The 23,967-nt window shown below is 39.8% G+C and overlaps 1 long non-coding RNA gene across 1 annotated transcript in view; it reads left to right on the forward strand.

Moving 5' to 3' along the window:
• Window positions 1-758: 758 nt before the first annotated feature.
• LOC131404225 (uncharacterized) overlaps window positions 759-23,967 on the forward strand; it is a 129,010-nt gene continuing 105,801 nt past the window's right edge. The window contains exon 1 of the long non-coding RNA XR_009219757.1: window positions 759-932. This is a non-coding gene — a long non-coding RNA (uncharacterized LOC131404225). The remainder of the gene's footprint in view (window positions 933-23,967) is intronic.

Consider the following 23,967-nt stretch of genomic DNA (forward strand, 5'->3'; position numbering starts at 1 on the left):
TATATAAGTGATGCCTTTGGAGGCCTGCAGTGTGCTTCCCTCAGTTATCAATGTTCCAGGGGTGACCCCTATGTGGGCTACATGTGTCCTTCTGTTGTGGCCTGTTTGCTCTCCCTGTAGGTGCCCAGGGAGGCCGAGTTATGCTCCTGGCTGGCAGTTGTAATGCTCAGCTGCTTGTAGTTGTTGTCGGCCCTTCAGTCTCTTTATCGGGTGTGGGGAGGCCTAGCACTGTTGGCTGCAAGTTCTAATACCACATTTGTGTTTTAGTATTTCTTTTAAGTGAGTAGACCCCCAGCGTGGCAAGTTTTTAGGCTCAGGGCCTTACAATTGCTATAAGCCTCCAGCCTTTAGGTCTCTTGTCAGCTCTCTAAGGATTGCAGCTTGGTGGGGCTGGCCTCAGGCATGGGAGCACCCAATTGTTTCAGGCTTTGGAAGGTGGGGCAAACCGCCTGTGTGGGTCTTTGAGAAGAACAAGTCTTCTGCAGCTGACAAGCCCTGCGCCCACAGGTCCACACACACAGTCAAGACAATCCTGCCCCATGTGCGCGCCCCCACCTCCTGAAGTGGACCCAGTCTCTCTATGGCCGGAGCCCCACACACTCCACCCACTCCTTGCATGCCCTGCCCCACTGAAGTGGGCTCAGTTACCAGGCTGCAGAGAATCCAGTCACCAATCTGTGAAGGCCCACAAGTTGCCCGAGGGCTTGTTGTTGGGTGGCGCCAGTCTTTAGGGTGGGCTGCCTGCCCTGGCTGAGCTGGATTAAATCGGTGCTCTAGTGGGTGGGGCAGACCCTGGGCTAGCAGGCCTCAGGGAGAACTCCAATGGTGTCTGTGTCAGCACGGCCACACCAGGCCACAACAATGGCCACGGCCAATGTCCCAGTCCCTGGAGAGGTCTCACCTCTCACTGAGATGCACTCAGGGCCTATCAGGTGAGTCTCTTTTCACCAAAGCACTGTGCACCTTTCTTTCTGGTGATTTTAGGTGGTTTGTGAAACGGGTGAGTTTGTTCGTGGGCCCTTTAAGAGTCGCTTTTAATTTCTTTGTGAACCAGCTTTTCTGGGGGTACTCCCCAATGTTTTAGTAGCAGGCAAAGTCAGATATTATGCCACTTGTCTCGATTGTGCTGGGTCCACAAAATGCCCACAGCGGGGGCACTCCCCGGCTCAGGGCCCTGCTCCTCCAGGGAGGCTGTGTACCTGTGGGCAGCTCCCGGGTGGTAGTGAAGCTGGCGGCTTATGAAGGCATTGTTTTTCCTCTCCAGAAGGGAGTTTCTGCCTCTTCCACCTCAATTAGGATTGTCGTTTGTTGCAGGAGTTCCTCTTATCCAGTTTTCGGTTCTGTCTCAGGGGTAATTTTTCCACGAGTAATTGTAAATTGGCTGTGTCCACCGGAGGAGGTGAGTTCAGAGTCTGCTTACACCGCCATCTTGAGTTCTCTCCTGGGGCCTATTAGCTCTTCAGGAGCTCTTTTTCAAATGGTGAGTAGTTTTTGCTGTAAGGGTATGCCCCTGCTCTAGAATCCTGGGGATTTGTACTGTAACTCTCCTATTAGGGCTCGTCAGAGACATATGGCAGTTTCATCAGCCACAGAGGTCTCTAATATGGTCATGCTTGCTGGATCATACAGCCCAAGAGAATAGAGCACTTGTACAACAGCTTGGATATACTGCAGAGCTTTCTTTTGAATTGGACCTACAAGAAACTGATAGCCTTTAGTTATCTGATTAATAAGTGGGAGCAGTTTTCCAAAGCCCAGTGTATATTGCCTCCAAAATCCAAAGAGCCCTACTAAATGCTATACCTTTTGCTTGGTGGTAGGATGTATAAGGTACAATAATTTGTCTCTTACTTTAGAAGGAGTGCCCCAGACTGTTGAATCCCTGAAAACCTCACTGATGTGGCACTTCCCTGATGTCAGGTTTGTTGCCAATCCTGTGGCATTCATCTGCCTTACTAGAGCATCTTGGGTGCTTGTCATTGTCTGCTCATCGAATTCAATTAGCATGATGTTGTCAATATAGTAAACTAGCATGATGTACTTTAGGCTGTCAGGATGATTAAGGTCTTTAGAGACTGTGCTTTGGAGGAGACTGGGAGTGTAAACATAGCCCTGAGGTAAGAAAGGGATTGTGGTATACTTTCCTGGCAAAGTAAAGTTGATCTTTGTACATTAGAGTATGGACATCTTTGGGGGGAACAGTACTCTGCCTCTCAAGCCGTAATCCAGAGACTTCCTGCCAAGAGCATTCCATAGTTAAGGACTCTCCTCCTCCTAGCAAATACTATTAGTCTATCTACCAGGAAGATGGTCATCAGCATGATTATAAGCAGAGGAGTCTGGATCACTTATCTTCTTTACTTTCAGTGACTGGGATAGAAATAGACAATGGGCCAGCTGCTGTAACTTCTTCCTTCCCAGACTGATTGGCCTTACATCAGAGGAACCAGAAACCACAGGGGAGGGGGATTGGGCATAGTTGTCGATTGTGGCATCTAACGTCTTTCTAGTACATTTATTACTTCTATTATTTATGTATCTATTAACCTATCCATCAGCTCTCTATCCATCCATCTATCCACCCCTTCATCCATGCATCTACATAAAGTCACTCATAAATTATTTAGGATAATATACAAAGATTTTAGCTCATATATTAAGCATAAATTATTCATGAAACGAAGTAAAACCTGTTGGGAGAGGGAGGCTAGAGCACAGAAAAGTTAAAGGGACAAGGGAAAGGTAAAGAACTCCATCCTGAAGAGACTGTGAAAGCTGGGACTGGCAGCTTAGTGATTATTACTGTATAAGTCAAAATGCACCTCATGGAGGGGATGAAAGTGAGCCATCTAGGGAGAGGTGCCCACCTGAGAGTTCTGTCAGGAGCACACCCACTTCTATGCTATGTTCCCACAGGCGTGGAAAACTCTTACCGTTTGTGAGTTTCCATCTTGCCATCTAAGAACCACCCAAACTGGGCTTCGCATTATCCTTTTTTTCTTTTCTCATCTCTCTTTTATTATTGCGTTGTTTATCAGGTAAATATAGATGTAGGCAGGATGGATAAATCAAACTTGATAAAAGCCTTCCCTCTATATTTTATTTTTGCTCTTTTGTCAATTTTCTTTAGGAAATTGTTTATCGAAAAGGAAATAATCAAGAAATTCAATGAGGAACTTTGAAATTAAAACTTCACATATTGGTCCCAGGCTCCTTTAAAAACAATTTTAGGGGCCAGCCCCATGGTGTAGTGGTTAAATTTGGCGCGTTCTGCTTTGGCAGCCTAGGTTCACGGGTTTGGATTCCAGGCACGGACGTACGCCACTCATCAGCCACGATGTGGTGGGGACCCACATATAAACTAGAGGAAGATTGGCACAGAGCTAATCTTCCTCAGCAAATAATAATAATAGTAATAATTTTAAATATAGAATATTTCAAACATGCTGAAAAGCCAAAAGAAATAATGTATACACTACATACCCATCACTAAAATTAAACAGATGTCAAACTCTTGATATGTTTATTTCAAGTTTCTCTTTCTCTTTTATATTTTACCTTGTAGGAAATACATCATTACAAATGGATCAAAAACCTAATCCTGCTTTCCGATCTTCCTCCTACTCCAGAAGTGTGCTTTTGTCTTTTGCAAGTATATTTTTATGTTTTTATTATACATTTATATATTTATAAATACTATCCTTTTGCTACTTGCTTTCTGCATCTCACATCATGTGTTTTGAGTCTGTTCATGTTGACTCACAGCTCTCTTTTTAATTTTAATAACTATATAGAATTTCATTGTACACTTGAATTAGTTTATCTGTTCTCTGCCTCATTGGTATTTAGATTTTTCCAGTCTTTCTATTATAAACAGTAGTATAATGAACATAAAGACTCTGCTTCTTTGTGAATATTTGTGAACATTTTTCTAGGATAGACAATAGGAGTAGATTTCTGGTCACTCTGGATTATAATGTATATGTCGATCTATATATACATACATCTTCAACTTTGCTAGATATTATCCAATTCCTCTTCAAAGGGGCTCACCCAGTTTACACCCCACCCACAGCATAAAAGATTTGCTGTTATGGATCTGATAAGTAGTTTGTCTCAAACTATATATGATGGTAAAATAGGCCAAATTTGTCTACCAGCGGCCACTCTGCAGAATTCCCATTTTCTTGGTTTCCCCACTTCTGAAGTGCCCAAAACACTCTGGGCATGACCTCCTGATGTTATGCCTCTTAAAAATTTTTCTGCTTTTTCACACATCAATCACTAGGTTTATTAAACATTTTAATATTTTGCTACTCTGATGAATGTAAGTTGTATTTCATTTTGCCACTTTCATTCATTTTGATAGCTATATAGAACTTTCAGTGAATACAATTTCTCTGATTATTAGTGAGGTTAATCATTGTTTTGTATACTCATTGGCCATTTGGATGTTGTCTTCTGTGATTTCCAAGTTCTTATCAATTATACATTTTTCTCTTGGATTGTTTGTCTTTTTCATAAATTTTTATTTGGTATATGTATTATTAATGTCTTCTCACAGACTGTGACTTGCCTTTGTAACTTTGATTTGTCTTTTGTAATAAAGTTTTTAATTTTAATGTAGTCAAATTAATAATTTCCCTTATAGTTGTGGCTTTTTGTGCTGTGTTTAGGAAATTAATTTTTATCCTTAAGTCATAAAGATACTCTCCAAAATTTTAGAGATTTGCTTCTTACATTTAAAACATTAATTTTTACGCATGAATTGGAGATCTACTTTTATATTTTGTTATATGGATTACAAGAATATTCAGCCCCACTTATTGAATAGTGTATTTTTTCACCATTTGATTTGTAATCTCTCTCTGTACTGTACCAGCTGTGTTATGAATATGGACTCCCTGAGCCAATACCACATTGCTTAAATCATTATAGTCCATAGTAAGTCCATATCTATAAAAGGAACCTTCATTTATTCTTTCTCTTAAAAACAGTTTTTGCTATTCTTGGCCTGCTGAGTGAGTTTGAGGATCGGTTTGTCAAGTTCCTTAAAAAGCTATTGTGATTTTGGTTGAAATTATACCAAATACATTAACAGATTTTCTAATGTTAGATGACCCTTAAATTCCTGGAATAACCCTTGTTTCACTATGTTGTATTATTATTTTTTCTATATTGCTGTATTCGGTTTGCAAACGTTTCATATAGGATTTTTTATTTCTGTTTTCACAAGTAACATTGGCCTTTCTTTTTCTTTCTTATCCTTGCCTGACTTTGGTATTAAGGTAATAATTGTCTCATTAAATGAGTTGCAGAGATTCTCCTCTTTTTCTATCATCTAGAACAGGGGTTGGCAAACTATAACCTTCTTGCTGAATTTAGTCCATTGCCTGTTTTTGTAAATAAAATTTTGTTGGAACACAGCTTTGCCCATTTATCTATGTATTGCATATGGCTGCTCTTGTGCTACAGCACAGAGTTGCATCAGAGATTGTATGGCCTGTATGTAAAAATAGAAAAACAGAGTAAACCCAAAATAAATAGGAGGAAGAGAACAGTAAAATTGAAAGCCCAAATTGATGAAATAAAAAAGAAAGAGAATATAGAGAACACCAACAGAGCCAAAAGCTAATTCTTAAAAAATAGTAATGAGGGGCTGCCCCGGTGACGTAGCAGTTAAGTTCGTGCTCTTCTTTGGTGGCCTGGAGTTTGCAGGTTTGGATTCCGGGCACGGACCTAAGCACTGCTTGTCAAGTCATGCTGTAGTGGCACCCCATATAATGGGCATGGGTGTTAGCCCAGGGCCAGTCTTCCTTGGCAAAAAGAGGAAGATTGACAACGGATGTTAGCTCAGGGCTAATCTTCCTCACACACACATAAAAAATAAATAAAGAAAAACATTAATGAAAAAAATTAAGGTCTAGCAAGATTAACCACAAAAATGAAGGGAAAAATAAACATCAGTAAGAATGGAAAAGGGGACATAAAAATAAATGCTACAATTCAGGGATACAAAAATTACAATAGAATATAAACAATGGTATTCCAATCAAATTTGAAAACTTGGATGAAATAGATATTTTATTTAGAAAGTAAAAATTAATGAAACTATTAGTTTTGACTAAAGAATGAATAGGACATCTAATAGATATATAACCATTAGTGAAATTGAAACTGCGGTTAAAAATCGACTCAACACACACACATACACACACACACACACGTATGTACTAGGACCAGATGATTTTATAAGCAAGATCTACCAAATTTCAGGAACAGTCATATATAACGTGTTCTAGACTAGAGGTTGACAAATTAAGGGTATCATTATCCAATTACTCTTTTAAAAAATTATTATTATTAATTTCTAAGCTCAAGGCTTCTTGGGCCATAGCGACAGTATCAAATTAATTCCAAGCCTGTATGAGGCACAGGCTTGTGGTTACAAATTCTTATGGAGCCTTCCCTTCCTTATCTCATCATAATCCAGGTTGAGATAGACTTCCTTGTCGTCACCCTGTGATAGCGAGAAGATTATTTCAAGCCCACCTTTTCACTGAGGGTGTTGGTCTTCAAAGACCTTGGTTCTGACACTTTGCCTTGCTTAGGCTCAAGACCTCAACAGAGAACTTTGTTGCTGAGGCAAACACCCCTCCGGCCCGCTCAGGGCATCTGCCTCATCAGCTCAAAGACACTGACAATCATGGTTTCAGATTCTCTTTAGTTTTGCAAATTAGGAAATCACTTTTATGGGCTGAATTTTGTCCCCCCCTGCCCCCTACTCCCAAATTCATATGTTGAAGTCCTAGTCCCCTAATCCTTAGAATGTGATTGTATTTGGAGACAGGTCTTTAAAGAGATAAGTAAGCTAAAGTGAGGTCATTAGGGTAGACTCTAATCTAATGCGAATGGTGTTTTTATAAGAAGAGGAAATTTGGACGTGGACATGTACAGAGAAAAGACCATGTGAGGACACAGTGCAAAGGCAGCCATGTACAAGCCAAGCAGAGAGGCAGCCACCCAGTCTGTGGTACTTGGTTATGGCAGCCCTCACAAAATAATACACTCACTTTTCTCTGTGAGTTAAAATAATACACTCACTTTTCTCTCTCTGTGAGCTCAACTTTGCATTTAAAACAATATTTGTTATATTTTATCCAGCATTTCTAATTGTAGCTGGAGGGTTTTTAGATTAGTTAGAAAACACATTGTGGGAATGCAAGTCCCAGGCTCATTTTAAGGAGCCAGACTGTGCCTTTTGGACTCTGCCAATCTTCATTAAGGGTCTCACCTGGTGTCTAACAGTGACCACCAGACCAGAGGTCAGGAGCCCTCGGTTTTCATCACAGCTTTCCATTAACTAGCTGCAAGCCACTTAATTACTCCTTCTCAGCTTCAAGGTTCTCATCTGTGAAAGAGTGGTTTTCAAACGGTTCTCAATTTTCACCTCCTCACAACCCCCTCAGGAGGTGTGAGTGAGAAGGCAGAGGGGTGAGTTCTGTGCTGTCAGCCTCCTTCAACCTGAGCGGCTCCTCTTGTCTGTGTTTTGTCTTTGCATTCTGGAAAATATCTTATGTGGACAAAGCCTTGTGGGACTAAAACAAGCTTAAATACATTTTTTTGAAGATAAAATCTCAAGTTCCTGTAGCATCGTTGTAGCCTGTTCTTTTCCAACCATGGCCTGCGTCTCAGCAATCACGCTTGGAGTAGCCCACTGTCTGTAGATAAAACTGAGGGAACAAAGCCCCGGAGGTCAAGTGATTTTTCCAGGTCTTTCCAGGAGTCTGTGGCCAAGCCTGACACAAGACTATAGGCCCCTGATTCCTGGCCCTCTCTTCTCAAGCCAGCGCTCCGTCATATCACAGCATGCGTGTGTGACTGAGGGCATTTGTCTGCATGACATTTATGAGCATAGCACCCCAGGACCTGTTCAGGGCTTTCCTGAGAACTGTGGAGAGAATGATATTGATTCATTTAAAAGTACTGCTTGCCTTGTTATCCTTCCACTTTCCTCCCATTCTCTTGCACCTATGTCAGCTGACAGGACACCTGTCAACTGCTTATCAAGTGGCTGTGAGAAAGTGGTGTGTGACCACACCCAGTGAAAGGAGGCTGTGTAGTCACACGCTCTGGACAGTCATTGTCTGTTGGAGAAATAGTTTATGCATTTCTCTGACTACATCTACTGCCATGACTTCTGACAAGGACACTCACCACGCCCCAGTCTGTAGCCCTTTTGTGTCCCTGAGCCCTAAGAGCTCCTGTGGATCAGTGTCCATCAGAGGTATGGGTTGCAGACAGCAAATGTTTGTTTCACCAGATTCTCTTAGAGCAAAGCCTTTTTGGTGATTGTACAGTATCCAAAAACAAAAACCAAAAATCCCATGGACCATTTTTGGGTTCTAACCTCTTTTTTTTTTTTAAATATTGATCTCTCTCCTTTAATACCAGCCTCAGTTCTTTTAATTATCCTATTTTCTTCCTCCATAAATAATCAGCATCTAATTGCCTTTGGCGATTTTTCTGCTGGAGAGTTTTACCTCATTTTTGCTTTGCTGTGGTTGTTTCCAATAGTAAGGAGGAATGTTCCTTTATATCTTTGTTGTGGCATGGAGTTTGCCTCTCAGTGTCATAATATCAGGATCTGTCTAAGGGTTTTGCCTGAATTATTTATTCCAGAGGAATGCACGCGTTTGCTATGAAGTTTGCCTGGAGTTAGACTGTTGGTAACCGTTACATTATACCTTAGCTCTACTCATCATTCACAAGATATCAGTCTTAAATACTTTTCCTCTTTTAAGAATTCAAATTAATAAGATAAGATTTGAAGTATTAAATAAAAATATTTCACGTGTATTTCTCACCGTTTTTAAAAGAATCTCTTATGGAGTCATACAAATTTGGAACCAGAAGTAAAATTAGTAAAATCATAGTCTATATGGGATATTTCTTACTATTTTTGGTAAAAGCACCTAAATTTCCATTTTGGGACCCATCTCACTCTAACTCTCAACCCAGGTGGTTTGGAGGGAGTTGACTCTCTCTTTCCCTGGCTCCAAGGGTGAACACAAAGCTTAGGCATGGCTAATTAGCATGTTCTATCTCTCTGGCCCCATTAGTTGGCTCAAGGATGGGTTCAGGACTCTTGCTTTAATAGAGAGATTTCTTTTTGTCTCTGGACTTGAACCTGGGAGGATATAGAGTTGAAGCTGCTAGCAGCCAGCCGTCTTGCTCCAAGTTGGAGCCTGACAATGAAGCCACCGTGGAGTAGAGCTGAGCCAAGGAGTGGGAAGAGACCAGGTGTTGGTAGTAGATTAAGTTGTACCTAGAGCTGTTTGTACTCCTAGACTTTTTAGTTACATAAGGCAAGAAACAACCCTCCTCCCTCCCCAACGTATACACATACACGCTGTTGTTGTTTCTGAGCCAATTTGATTTGAATTTTCCTCCACCTGCACTGAAAGATTCTAACCTCTTCATTTGATAGACAAGGAAACTCAGAGTCAGGGACTGGAAGTGACTTGGCCAAGATCACTCAGTGAGCAGATTGATGACAGAGCCAGGACTAGGACCCAGTCCCTGAATCTGACTGTGCATTTTCACCACAGTCTTAGCTGAGTGCCTATCGAAGTGATTTTAGAAGCCAAAAGTGGCTCCTTTCAGATTGGTAGAGAAGTGGTCATAGTTAAATATAGGGCTGGGGAGCATTATGGTTGATGAATAAGATTGACTATCAAATATATGAGGATGTTGAAGTTGAAATAGTATTTTAGAAATAAGTAAGCAACCATTGAGATAAACCGGGCATGCACTAGAAACCACTGTGAATACAAGCATGGTAGGAAAATACATAGGTTAGTTAACTCCAGCAGATGTAGATATAACATAGAGTAAATAAGCATCTTGTTCTTTGCAAAATATGGAACATAGAAACATAATGTTGCTTGTATGCATTTGGAAGAAGACCAACTAATATTATGGTTATTACCAAAATAATGCTGTCTAGGTGCCAAATTTTATCATGGAATTAGGAGCACTGTGGAACCATCCCACCCTAACCACCCCCCTGCTATCCACCCAAACACACACACACACGCACACACACACACACACAGAGGATAGAACAAATTATTCTTACATGGAACTCACTGGAAACCTGAATAGACTCAAAAGAGGAAATAAAGAAAGGAGGATGAGGTTGATTCTGTTTAAAAATGTAAAAATATTATTATGTGTTTAAGAATCTCTCTGGGTATGACCAACTCTGTTGCTGAAAGTATAAGTAAAATTAACATTGCAGATTTGATTTGCTTTGCCCAGTTCCCTCCTAACATTTGCAGGGCCCAAGGCAGAAGTAGAAATGAAGACCAATACTATATTTTCACAATTTAGAAATGATAAATTAAGTGAACTATTCAAGAAATAAAACGTGTTCTATAGTTCTATTTTGGTATGAAGGTAGAACCAGTTTAATGTTGGAATTCTCAGACTCTTAGGAGTTCCATACCAGAATGTGGCATCATGAGGCCCTAATCCATGGCCTGATTCCCTAGCTTTCAGCAGCCCCTACTCCACTGCCTAGCCATAGTGCATGTCCAATGTAGTCTCAAGTCCAGCCCTGTCTCGTGTCGGGAGGGTCGTCCCACACACACATATGGACACCCAGTCTGTGTATCTATGCTCTGTCCTCAAAACTCCTGAAAAAAGCCATTCTTGGGCTGCCGCGTGGGCCCAGAGGTATACACCTAGATTCGTGTTTTCTCCTTAGATGGACAGATTGAGGAAGAGATCTATGCAGTCCCTGGAAGCAGGCTCAGAGAGAAAGATTTCTGGATCCAACATAAGAGGAACATGGTCTTGAAGGAAGGGGGCACAGAGCCTGGGGCACATCCCCGTGGCCCATGGCCTCTTAGCCCTGAGGAGAGGGGCAGGGCCAGAACATGGGGTCCCTCTTGCGTGGGCCTTCAGTGATGCTGGTTTTGCTTCCTCTACTCCTTCAATGTCTAGTTTTGTAAGAACTGGTTCTTGGACAGCGAGATGGGAACACAAAGCAGGGCTTGTGATTTGAATTGGAACTGCGGCACTGCTGACAGCCTGTGGTTATAACTAAACCTCTTTCCTTTTTTTAGGGGCCACCAAAGAGAGTGGAAGAGAGTGAGAAAACAGATTGATGGCTTTGCAGCTTCTGCTGCTTTTTGTTTGCATAATCTCTTCTCTTTCACAAATACATATTTGTGGTTAAACCAGTGGACTGGACTGGGTCTCCTTACTCTATTTGTATGTCACCTAACTACCCTGACTATTGTCTTCTTTAGCTGCTTCATTCTCACCTTTGACCTCTTCCGTCTTCCCCCACCCTACCTCTCATATCTGCATTTTCGGTGGCCTTTGACTTTCTTTGGGTGACCTTTGGAATCCACCTGTGGATCACAGCCGTTGCTCTAATCTTCTTTGGGCTGTGTACTCTTCTACACTGTTCCACCATATTTTTATATGCAGAGAAGTCCCTGGACATCATTCTGCAACCCCACCCCGTCCCTCACACGCCAGCCTGGACAGCCCCACCCAGGTCCACTAGTTCTAACCAGCTTTTGGCTTGGTTCAGTCTCCTAGCTCTAGCAGAAAATACAGATTTATAGCTATAAACATTTACATATACTTGTAGAAAAGGACATTAGAAGTCACCTCTAAGGTTATTCAAGCATCCTTCAGCCCAAATTTCATATTTTATAGAACAGGAATCTGAGCCCCATTGAGGGTCTTGTGAAATGTCACACAGCCCACAAAGGACATAGCTGGGACTTGCACCCAGGCCTTCTGACACTTACCCCACGGCCCTTCCCACTCCTCCGTGGTGACTCCCGTTGTCACATTGAAGACTTTCACTCTTTCTGCCAACCTGTAATTACTGGAACTAACAAAATGTGAGAAAATCCATTTCAAGCTCTGTATTTCTTGTTTTAGTTCTTCTTTATTAGCTCAAGTTTCTCTTCTTCTATGTTTATCCTTATAATATCTTCTGGTCTATGCATATGTGGAGGATCAGAATTTGCCACCCCAAAATGCATCTCTCTGGCATGATTATTTTTGGGAATAAAAGACTCAGGAAGAAACTTTGACCTTCCGCCTAACTGTCTTAAAGAATTTAAGATAGATGGCCTGTCCCAGGAAGGAGCTATCACCATAGAAAACTCTAGGTGTGGTAGACAGGAAGGCACTAGCAAGCCCGTTTTTATCAAAGTTCTCTCTCGGGGTCTCATTGTCTATATAGGGCCCAGCAAACATTTGCTTTTCCATCTCCATGTAAATTGCCTTTCTCTCCTTTGAAGTCCCAAACCACTACCCCCAACATCCTCCTTTGTCCTTAGCTGAAGACGATATTTAAGGTATTGGTTTCTGCCATTTTGGTGAATTTCTCAGTTTTCCTGGGTTTCTCCCATGTATACATGTTATTAAACTTTTTTTTTATTTTCTCCTGTTATTCTGTCTCATTTAATTTATTTCTTAGACCAGCCCGAAGAACCCAGAGGGTAGAGGAATAGATCTTCCTCCCCTACAAATACTAAAACAGATCTGTGACTTGGTTCATATTTGATTCTCTTTCCTTTTAATTTCAACCTTCTGAGAAGAAAAAAAGATAACTTTAAAAAATTTTTTAAATTTCGGAAGCCAGTCTGTGAGTCTGTAACTGCAGGCCCTCCAGGACCAGTTCAGCTGAACCAATCTCTTATCAACAGAGTGATTAAGAATTGTCTTTCAGAAAATGTGCAAAGTCACATAGCCAGAGCGTGTGCAGAAGAAGAAATCTTGACCTGAAATGACTGTAGAACCAAAGATCCAGAACCAAAGGACCGGGACACGACTGGAACTTGAAAGTTGGACTCGTACCAGAAGCCTTATTCAGGGAGAACAAGTGTTAAATTTCCTTCTGCACCTCATCATAAATGTTTAGAACCTCATCATAAATGTTTAAAACCTTACCATAAATGCTTGAAGCCCACCAATCAAAATCTGTCCCACCAGTGTTTCCAGCCTTTCCTCCTTAACCTCTTAAATTTTGCCCCAAATCCTGAATCCAGGAGACAGATCTGAGGGCACATGCCCCCTGTCTCCCTGCAGGTTGATCTCACAGAATAAAGCCGATCTCTTTTCCCAAAGGCTGATGCCAGACTTAATTGTCCATTTATGAGAATTGGGCAAGAGAACCCCAATTTTGGGCTGTAACAACTCCAGGATGGAGACCCGAGAGTAACCCTAGGATGTTAAAGCTGCTTCACATTGGCTTCAGAAAGTGAGAAAATAGTGAAAAAGGTGAACAGATGTTCATTTCTCTAGTTCAATCACTAACAAGTTAATTAATCACATGCTAAGGCCACCTAAGGTCAAGGATATTTTTCGTATTCCCTTACCCAACTTTGTAACACATACACACACATGCACACACACACAGAAACACACACACACGAACTGAATAAAAATAAGTTATAACCTTTTTCTGAATAATCAGACCATCTTTTCAAAGAATCATGTGTTCCATGACTGAGAGCAATCATAGTATATAGATAATAGTTTCTGGGCTGGCCCTGGGGCTTAGCAGTTAAGTGCACGCGCTCTGCTGCTGGTGGCCCGGGTTTGGATCCCGGGAACTCACCGAGGCACCGCTTCTCTGGCCATGCTGAGGCCGCGTCCCACATACAGCAACTAGCAGGATGTGCAACTATGACATACAACTATCTACTGGGGCTTCGGGGGAAAAAAAAAGGAGGAGGATTGACAATAGATGTTAGCTCAGAACTGGTCTTCCTCAGCAAAAAAAAGAGGAGGATTAACATAGATGTTAGCTCACGGCTGATCTTCCCTGCAAAAAAAAAAATATAATAATAAATAAATAAATAAAAAAGATAATAGCTTCTAGCATAATTCAGTTGCTCTGTGTTTATATGTGATACTGAACCTCTTAATCTCAAGTTTGTGTGCCCGATGTGCAGTAAGCCAAATACTGAGACACTTGTGCTTGGAGATGGAGAAAGTTTTATTTGAATTGGCCAAAACGAGAAGATAGGAGCATAGGTTCTCTCAAATTCACCTTAACAGGAGAAGAAAGCAGGGGGTTTTTGAGCTAAGTGGTGTGGCAGGAGGAGTTTCGGAGAAATAGACAAGCCCCTGGGAAATCTGACTTCTGGGTTTCAACAGCAGTTGGGGGGCTGGTTATCTGGTGATCCTTGAAGACATTCTGTTTCTTTTGTAAAACAAGCTTACAAATCCCTGTGACCCTTGAATTACCCCTCAGGTTAAACAGGAAAACAGCAAATTCACAAGATTAACTTCTTTTCATAACAAGGTTGAAAGGTAATCTTATTGAATATTTACAGTAACCCTCAGGCACCTGGCTTCACGTGTATCTTGTGTATGTGTGTGTGTTGCAATGTTGGGAAAGGTACACAATTTAATATGTAATTTATTCAAATCAACCAATTAGACAAGATTGTTTTCTTTGCCTCTGACAAGACATTTTCACATATTGAGGTATATGGGGTAACTGTTCGGGTTCAAAACTGATTCAGCTTGAACTAAAGAAGCCTGATTTATGGCCTGTCAAACATATATTGTACATCTACCTTAACCATTAAAGAATGCACTCTCTTAAGATAAAAATACATACGTCCTCTTCTATGCCTTGTTGGTAACGCCCTGTATGAGTCCCTTTCTCTACATCAGGGTCATGTTGACCCGCCAATTTGCAACTAAATATCTCTTTGAAACTTTGATGAAAATGTATCCTGGGTGTGTTTAATGTATATTCTTTGTTCTAAAAAGATATAAGACTGTACTGAAAACCATGCTTCTCCAGAATGCTTTCTTCCTTTCTGGAAAAGTCCTTCCTGAGTTATAATCCTCACTCTGGCTTAAGTAAAACTCACCTTATTTCTCTTATCTATAGAATGGTTATTGGTTATTTTGCGTCGACACCTCCCCTGTGACTAGTAGTCTCCATATTCTGTGAACCGTATCAGGTTTGTTTTTGCCCTCATGTGACTTGCAGTCTGGTTCATTCATATCTCAGTCTCCTGAAAATTTCAGGTATATAATAGGCACTGAATAAACGAAATCAGTAAACAAACACATGATAAGTTCAGTTAATAAATCTAGTAAGTGGATAAGATGAAATATTTACAGTCAACATAGTACATCAGTTGGTAAACTCATTAATGAGGCAGTCAATGTAAAGAGAATTAATATAATTTCCAAATTTAGATCGAGTGAGAATGGAAGAATTAAGACAGGCTAATTTTTTCTCTCACTATTTGTATAATTCTGGGATACTGGGTGGGAAAAAACCTTTACTGCTCTACATCTCATTTTATAGTTTCTTGGTTACGTTTGTTCATAATCTGTGTCCTTGTAGAATTTGATTAAATATTGGAAACATGAATGGGTATGCAATCTCCACTTCACATAACATCCGTCTAATAGTAAATCTTTATGCTTTGCTGCCCTCGCCAAGGGGAATTCTGACATTTACTGAGCACCTGTAACATACATTATATAATCCAATCATCACAAACACCCTGTGGAATGTGTATGTGTGTGCAATCATTTTCCCCATTTTAAAGGTGTGGAAACTTTAATTTGAGTGGTTCGAGTAAGTTGTGTTGGGTCACAGAACTAAAGAGTGATAGAAGTAGGACTCAGAACTTGATCTGACTGCTAAGTATGTGCCTCATGCATCAAATAATGCCACCTCTCTAAAAGGCTGAGGTGAGTGATACTCCTAGTTAAAGGCCTAATAACACTCTTAATTCTTTTAACTTCACCGTAGAATCCTCTACTGAATCTTCATTGGAAAAGAGAAAAAAACTGGTATAAACTAGGTGCAATGTTTCCTTTCCATAAAGTGTTTAAGCTCCTAGAAATATTCTTTAAACCAAGAAGTTTTTAGTAAAGCCCATCTTCTGGAACCTTTCTGAAAGCTCCACAATAGAAAAGAGCTAAACCTTTAAACAAGATTCCACCGTGCATTATTAGTCAAACAGAGACCCTTAACTGCCTAGCAATAAACATAGCTAATAACATCAATGATAATACCTACTTTGTACCAGGCATCATATTTTGCATTTTATAATAGTTATAGCAGCATTATTCGAATATTTATTAGGTGAAGGATGCTATTTTTTGCATAAATCATATTACATTTATTTTTTTCAATATTTGAATGAAGTAGAAATATTATCTCCATTTTACATATGAGGAAACACTTTCAGTGAAGTTAAGCTGTCTAAAATCACATAGCTAGCTAGTAGCAGAGCCTAGAATTGATTTTCTAACTGGATGATTTTTCAAAACTGGAACATTACAATCAATAGACTATGATTGTCTTCCAAAAGGAAGGGAATAGTTCTGTGGAATGCTCTTTTTTTTTCTTTATTTTGTGAGTAAGATCAGCCCTGAACTAACATCCATGCCAATCCTCCTCTTTTTGCTGAGGAAGACCGGCCCTGAGCTAACATCTATTGCCAATCCTCCTCCCCTTTTTCCTTTTTTCTCCCCAAGGCCCCAGTAGATAGTTGTATGTCATAGTTGTATGTCATGTGTCATAGCACATCCCTCTAGTTACTGTATGTGGGACGCCGCCTCAGTACGGCTGGACAAGCAGTGCATTGGTGCACGCCCGGGATCCAAACGCCGGGCCGCCAGTAGCGGGGTGCGTGCACTTAACCATTAAGCCAGGGGGCCGGCCCCTGGAACGCTCTTTACCAGAAGGAAAGCTCAGAGAAATTAACATCCTTCTTTCCCAAAGAATTTCTGAACACACTTCCTATGTGACAAGCTCTCTGCCTGTGAATGACTTTGGGGGATAGTCACACAGTGACCTTGTTCTAAAGGAGCTTGCAGCCTGCACAATGGAGATTGGACAAGCACACAACAGCCATGTCACAACACAGACAGGATCCCGTGGGAGGCTGAGACAGAACACAATGGGAGTCTACAAAGGAAGGGTCTTATTCAACTTTGTATCTCTCACTGGTATCTAGCAAAAAAAGAATTAAAAACAATTTTTTTTTTTTGGATGAGTAAAAGAAATTGGCAAAAGCTTTGAAAACTAGTTTAGGATTCTTATTAAATGTTTTTTCTGGTTGAATAAAAAATGCCAAAAGCTTTACAAGTTAGTTTTCTTAAAACTGGAAAAATATGAGAGATTCTGAAGAAGACAGAAGGAAAAGGAAAAGAAAGTGGAAAAAGCGAGAAAAGGAGATAGTATGGTGGGTAACAGTAACAGAGATAACAGCTATTGGTTCCAGTTTTAGAAGCAACAAAGAGCAGAAAACAGTACATGCTTGTTTGCTTTCTGAAGGAAATACTCTCAGAATGGCCAATTTTCTGTGAGCAGTAGGTGGCAGCCTTAATGTCTCCTGCAGTAACTCTAAAGCATGATTTAAGAGATGGAACTGTAGCCTTGGAGAAAAAGCCATGATACGAGGAAACTGGAAACTGATGATATTAACACTTGACCTACAATAGCCATTGCTACTTTTCTTTTTATTCAACTAATATCAACTGAAATATATCTAATTTTGTTCTCAATCCTCTGTGTTTTAAAGTAAGGTCAAAGTAGGGATTTTAAGAATGGTGATAAAGAGGGAGTGAAGTTTTGAGTCTTTAGCTTTCTACCAGAGGTTCTGTGAGAAGTGGGAAGAGAGTGTGTCATTTCAGGTAGAGTCATCTATATGCTTGGAATTTGGGTTGACATTAAACTCACATGTATGTACATAAGTGTGTATATACACGTAACTAAATTCTCTCTCTGTATCTAACTCTCTGTCAATATACTTTATATATAGATAGATAGATTTGGGGAGTTCCCAAGGCTTATTGATTTTTAATTCCATAACATCAAAGTTAGTGCTATGAATTGCCTTGCCTGCTTTTTACAGGAAAATTTTCAACTTCAAAAAGCTGGCATTTTACCCACTTCTCTGCACAAAAGCTGCTTTGCTAGTGATGTTCAGAGCCTTTAGAAGATGGCCAATCTTATAATAGCTTCAATGATGGATGAATGAGCTTTGACTATGTATTTAATCAAATTCTGTCTTGATTTCACATTGAAAAAAATATCTTTTTGTGGTTGAGGTCTTTACTGACAGGGGCAGCTTCATTATGGTGTGGCCTTATTATTTGTGTTACAAGGTCTCTATGTTGTGATTAGTTTGGATGAGGTTTGAAGGAGGATTTCCAAGTTTTTATCTGTGAAAACCCATTGTGCCCTATAAATACAACTAGGGCAGCATCAGGGCAGATCACTAATAGCATAGGCCTTGGAGCTTGAACAGTTTGGGGTACCATTTTTAAGAAAAAGTGTTCCCAAATTCCTTAATTTTGTAGTCTACAAAAGCAGATGATCCTGTGAACCTATTGCTAAGAACCTTCTCCCCTCAGAAGCGCCTGAGGAAGTGGGAGTTTAAGCTTCGTTAGCATCACAGTCAATTTGCCTCTGGTTAGCACTTACCACACTACGTTCAAAATGCCTTTTCCTATTTCTTTTGCTCTCGCTTAACTCCAAGTCCCTGGGGGCAGAGGCCATAGCTTTTTAATCTGTGTATATTTAGGATGTTAATAAAATGTTTGTCAAACTGAACTGAACTGGAAAGTGCATTAGGAACAGGCAGCGTTGATATTCTCACACCTTGTCCTGCAGAAACTAGGTCAAAGATCTTTAGTAATGTGAACGAATCCTCACTCATTAGCCTTACGGTGTTTCTTCCCTCGACAATTTAGGGCATGATCTTTTTCTGCAAGGTGTCATGGGTAAAATTTAACAGTGATTATTGTCATAGCAGTAGTGAACAGTAATGTAGAAGTCAAACTGTAAGGATGCTTACAGGGAAATTGTTTTACATAAAAGAAATAACTATGTCTTTGGGCTCTTAGCTGACTCTGTGGGTGAAACTATTAGGAGGAGCAGAACAGAAAGGAAAGAAGGAAGTGATTTACGAAGAGCTGGGATTTGCTTGTATATGAAGTCACCTCTAGCTAACCCTGAAAATCTAGTGGATTTCTGGAGACTAGAGCAACTGAGCCAGGTCAAATCAGGTGTGCAGATGGAAAGGGCTTCACCTCCCTACCGGTCTGCTAAGTTGATCTCACTTTCTGGGCCTTTTGTATGATGGTCCATGGAAGGGTAACCTAGGTAAAAAGTATGAAAGGTAAAAGGAATTTTTTACTACAGAAAAATAAACTGGTTATATTCCAAGATCAAAAGTGCCCTAACCTCACCAGATATACATATCTCTGCTCGATTGATCAACAAGTTATTGAGGGAAGAAGGTGTGAGGTGAATTAAGTGTGCTAATCAAAATGCTAGGTTGTTTAAAAGGATTCTGAGACTAGAACTTACTGAAGACATTCTGGTTGAAACCACAGAAGGTGAAGATGTTTTCTGTGTAATTAAGACCAGTGTGGGCGCCGGCCCCATGGCTTAGCGGTTGGGTGCGCGCGCTCTGCTGCTGGCGGCCAGGTTTGGATCCTGGGCGCGCATCGACGCACTGCTTCTCCGGCCATGCTGGGGCCGTGTCCCACATGCAGCAACTGGAAGGATGTGCAGCTATGACATACAACTATCTACTGGGGCTTTGGGGGAAAATAAATAAATAAAATCTTAAAAAAAAAAAAAAAAGACCAGTGTGGACCTCTCTGAATAGATTAAGCTAAACCATGAATTTTGTAGGAGAGTTTGTGGTATGCAGATGTGTGTACATAAATAAAATCTTATAGTGATTAATACATCTGATGAAAAGTGGAACCTCATGTCCTATGATACTTTGACTTAAAGTCTTATATCCTTAGGGAACGTATAGTATTCCTTTTTAATTTGGCACACTTTCTTTGGCTCTGCTCTTTCTTTCTTATACCCTGACTTCTTTGATCTGATTTAATGATCTGAGCACACAGAGATGTGGTAGATGTGTTTTTTCAAAACCAAGGGTGGTTGGAGGATGTAAGGGAGAAAAATAATTTTTCTTCTACTTTCTTATGATAAGTAATTGAGGCCTGCTAATTAAACTGACAAGACAGATTAACAGGAGAAAAGGCATACACATTTTATTTGATGTTAATCTTTTAATATTCATGTGCATGGACGCCTTCATAGATAAAAAATGAAGACCCCAAAAAGGTGATTAGATTCAGGAGCTTATATACTATTTTAACAAAAGGCAATAAATTTGTGGAGAAGTGACAAGAAAAAGGAAAAGGGGTTAGAGCTTCTAGGGGTGGTAAATTGTGGGAAGGTAAATATATGGGGGGAATCTAATGGAAGATAAAAGTAATTTTAGTAAGGTGTGTTTGTACAGACCCATCTCAGTACTGACTTTCTGTGATGTAGTGGAGGGAGCCCTGCCTGAGAGTCAAAAGACACGGGATCTGGCTCTGGTTCTTCTTCCAGCCCTGTGAAATGGAAAATCACTTTATTGGGGTGTGTGTGTGGTGGTCAGAATAGATTATCATCCTCCAAAGTGTGTTCTATGGAACACTAGTCCTGGGGGGAGCTGCTTCAAATATGGTTTCTTGGACACCTCAGCAAGCAACATCCCTTTTCTGGAGACTCACAAAGCACATTAACACTAAGAATTGCTGGAGTAATCCGTCAAATATTGTTTTATCCAGCATTGCCCAAAATTATTTGACCATAGACAAACTCTCCATTTTGCTTTTTTTCTTTTAAAATAGCAACTTTTAAGTACTTCTGGAAATACAGTTCCATAAAAAATACTTTGGAAAAACCTGAGCTTGATGATCTCTAAGACACTTTGCTGATCTTACCTTTTATAATTTTAAAATTTAATTCACTTTAGGAAATAATCCATTTACACATGTAATGTGTTGAGTACTATACAAAAGGGATCAAATAAAAATGCATTTGTTTTTTTTTTAAAGGCTTAAAGATATTAACACAGAAAAATAAATAATACGCCTGACAGTATACAACTGACATGGTAATATAGACAGAAAAATAAATTCAGCTAATAAGATATTTGCAATATGTTTAGAATTAGCATGCAATGGGTAGTTTGAAGAAAAGAATTATGAGAGTTCTAGTTGGGAGGTGTGTGGGATGTTAGTGGAAATATTCAGTCATATGGGAGAAGCTAGGGAGTGAGAAAAATGGGTGGGGGGAATTAGAGAGCATCTTAAAGAAAAAATCAACAATTAGATTTTGATATTAAAAAAGATGGTAAGACAGCCTTTGAAGTGAGAAATCAAGGCAGTGCAGTGGGCAAGAAGCATTTGAATCTCATAGAAGATGTGTAGTGCTGACAGAGGTAACTCCAAGAGGAGATGTTACAATATTTCATTTAGGCCTACCCGGTGCTGAGCTAAGACTTTAATTGTGGTTACACAGGTAGAGGTAGATGCAGACAGCACGGTGAGACAGAATACGTGTGAGAAATAATGGATCAGGAAGGGTCAGAGATGACCCGGGATGATCCATTGGAATTGGTCCCAAAGCCAAGTTCCCTGACACCAGCCAAGGGCCAACCTAGCATGCAGGGCCTTCTAAAGAGAGCAACTTTGGGCCTGCTAGGTTAACTTTTTCTTCCAGAGGGAGTATATGAGGCTATTTTCAATACAGGTATCTGAGAGGAGAAAGTGTATAGGGTAAAACTAGAATGGCTCAAAGGGATTAAAAAAAAGAGAGAGAGAGAGCAGTTTTCTATTAGAATTTAATGGAATGGCTCAGCTATTTGGCTGATTTTTAAAATTAGAGCCCTTGGTACTTATGGAAATTCTTCATATGACTTTTTGGTAAACGTCATGCACAAAAAGAGAGTAAAAACAGAGTTAAGCTTACTGAACATAAGAAAACTTTGATTTCCTAGGAGTTTTCTGTTTTTAGAAGTGTTTTTTAAGGTGGTAATTTGTCTAGTATAGAGAAATTCAGGACCGGTTATCTACCAAAGTCAACTCTGCAGCTTCTCTACTTTCTCATTTGCCTTCCCCAGGCGGAAATAATTATCAGTTGCTTTATACTTCCTAGCTTTTCCCCTTCCACTGAACACACAGGCCCGGTTATTTTTTCATGTCTGTTCCCCACTAGATATAAGTTCTCTTAGGGCAAAGAGCATGCCTCAGTCATCCTCATGTTTCCCCCAGTTGGTACAAAGGACAGTACCCAGCAATCAAAGAAATATTTAAAAAAATGAATTAAATAAATTAACATACAATTATATTGGATATATTTTATAAAAATTGAAAATTCAATTCTTTATTAATATAAAGAGACTAAAGCTATTCAGTGTTGAATTTCTCCTTATAAGCCATTGGTATATTTAACACTTGACAAAATTTTGTGCATGGGCAGGAATAATTACTACTACTAAATCTATTGAAGATACTTTTCCTAATATTTAATCTTTATTTAAACTCGAATACGTTGAAACTCACAAACTTTATATACCATATTTCCTTAAACCTTGAATGCTAAGCACAAAATTCATCAAAATTTTCCTAAACATTTCAATAAAATTACAAGTACTAGAGGTTAATTTCTCTTACATGTTTTATTCACCTTTAAATTATAATAATTATAAAAGTATAATTAAACCCATTCTTAACAACTGTTTAAAATATCAACACTATGGGTATGATTACTTTCTTCATTATTTGTACATCTATTTCTATGGCTAACTTTAAAGTTATACTTATCCTTAAGAGAAGCAATGCACTCTATAAGAGCTGAAGTTGCGCTTTCTGGGTTGATGCTCGGTGGGACACAGGACCTGGTTGCGTCCTCCAGGGTGATTTAAACCTGCACTAGCATTTTTTGAAGTGGCTTCTTGCTATGGTTAAGGTTCACCTGCTGTGTATGTGAGACTCATAAAGCCATACTTTTCCTTATAAGCTGGTGGTACCCACTTTGGCTCCATATTGGTCATGCCTTAGTTCCAGGATGTTCCTCTTTGGTTCACTACTTAATTCATTATGTCTTATTAGTATTAGACTTTTCACTTTTTTCTGTTTATGGTTGCTGCTACTAATTGCCTGTTTCTGCATATCATTGGCCTCACTCTAAAAGGCCTCCTTAACATGGAGAGAAGTCTAAGGTTTCAGGTTATGCCCCAAATCAGTGGGAACTCTCAACTTGGGGACAGACCTTATTTATTCTTCTAACTGCAAAGAGACAGTTATTTCTGGACCTCAAAGGATAAAAACTGAAAGAGTTTCACAAGGTGTTTTACTCCCTATGAAATGCAGTGTGTGAACAGCTTTTAGATATTACTTATGAAAGTGGGAGCCAGCTCTCATTCAAAGGGTCCTGCATCTGTATTGGCGGAAGGACAACAAGTACACAGAAGATGCTGTTGGCTCTTCTCAACAACTGGAAGGGCTATCTTGGTTACTTTTTATAAACTTTCTTGGTGCTGAGAGGCCAAAGTTTGTAGCTGAAGGAGGAAATCTACTCACAGCCTCCTTAGGTTTTAATGCCATTGGACCTTGCTGGGCAAAGTCCACGCCAGGGCGATCCCTTTTACTTTACATAAAGAAATGAGGCAATACGGCAAGGCAGCAGCCTCCTTAAACAAAGACTTGGCATTTGTATATATCATTTCCTTCCTTAATAAAAAACATATAGGGATATTTATTCAGAAGAGTGTTACTATCTTTGGCATATCTCTTTTAGAAGCAACAGTAAAAACTAATAATATTCTCTACTACAATAAAAACAGCATGTGTTACATTGCTAGTATCAGGGGAATTCTAGACCCCATTGGGAGTGGAGGAGTGGGGACTTACTGAGATTTTCCCAAAACTCCCTATATTCTCTAAGATCGTCCCTTACTTCCATTTTACAAAGGATTTCTGTTAGAGACCTGCGGACGTTTCTCTTAACTTTCTATCTCACTCATTCATTTATCCTTTTCTTCATTCATTTATTTATTGATTCAATTAGCCATTATATAACCAAAT

This window comes from Diceros bicornis, chromosome 1 (assembly GCF_020826845.1).
Source record: "Diceros bicornis minor isolate mBicDic1 chromosome 1, mDicBic1.mat.cur, whole genome shotgun sequence".
Taxonomy (NCBI): domain Eukaryota; kingdom Metazoa; phylum Chordata; class Mammalia; order Perissodactyla; family Rhinocerotidae; genus Diceros; species Diceros bicornis.